The sequence below is a fragment of the Opisthorchis viverrini genome (genome assembly GCF_000715545.1).
Source record: "Opisthorchis viverrini unplaced genomic scaffold opera_v5_17, whole genome shotgun sequence".
Taxonomy (NCBI): domain Eukaryota; kingdom Metazoa; phylum Platyhelminthes; class Trematoda; order Opisthorchiida; family Opisthorchiidae; genus Opisthorchis; species Opisthorchis viverrini.
Genome location: NW_008751673.1, coordinates 2,337,810 through 2,339,028, shown reverse-complemented (window position 1 = coordinate 2,339,028; position 1,219 = coordinate 2,337,810).

Below are 1,219 nucleotides of genomic sequence, written 5' to 3'. Positions count from 1 at the left end.
CAGGATAACGTTGCCGGATGGGGGCTGGCCGAAAACCTGGATATCAACAACAACGATTGCTTTATGTAGTTTGGGGTGAAAACAGTCTAGGGAATTTGTGAGTCGAACCAACAATGGCCGGCACGCTGTGCTCGTCTTACCGCGGATCGTAGGTTGTGGCAGCACTTTTCCAGGACATTCTTGAGACCCACAGGATCCAGTCGGCATAAAGTCAACAAGTGTGTTTTCGGTCAGTTTCAGTTGCCAACTATATGTGTCCCTTCACACTAAGTGCCTCCATAGTCTCGAAACTAGTCTTCGAGCTTTTGCATTAAGTGATCTAGCCACCTTTAGTATTCGTATCCCGAACCACACACTGACAGATAGCTGTTACCTCGGTGCCATCAGTGGGTTGCGTGATAGCCCTGCGCCAACAGGGTACATAATCGGAGGGGCTAATTCTTAACATTAATAAAAAAACTGTGTAGTCCTGGTGTCGTCCGCAGCTTACTTCTCGTCTGAGCTGTCTGTTCTCCAATAACGTGTTTTCCTTTAGTAATAATGTTAATCGCCTAGCTGCGAGACCCTTTTCGTTGCGTAGCTGCCATGCCACCCCAAGGAAGCATGAGGGCTCAGATATTGTCAGGTTGCTGAAGCCTATACAGGAGCATTTGAGATGCAGACGTTGGGCTCGAATCACGGACCTCGCTGGCCTTAACCATTGCGCTATCTCGAGGTCCGGGACAGGCGCGATGCATGACGCTAGAAATTCGATGTATGCTTTTTTCGAGTGTGAAGATACTAGTCGTTTGGTCTCAGAACGGTTGCTGTCATTTATTGAGATGAGTCCGTGTATGCCTTCGGGGCCACTGCATAATTCAGCTAGATGGTCTGTTAGATGTCAATCCAGATGAAATGCGTATGCAGATAGGGAAGCGTGGTGCCGCCAGAGATTTCAAAAAATGAGAGGGTTGTGGAGCGAGAAACATAAAGGAGCTGTTCCAGTTTCTCCGCAAAACGGGACCCATAACGTCATCTGTTCTCAACACTTTCATTATCAAAGACAGTAGCATCAGTGCTGACACGGATACCTCGCTACCATGTCATCGGTCAAATGGCCCAGCGACTTTTGCTTGTGCGGTGGGAAGGGGTTGGGGAAGGACATCGGTGGACGCTGAACTGCGCGGGCAAATGATACTTCCCGGTTACCCAGGCCGAGGAAGGGGGTTTGGTTGAGGTA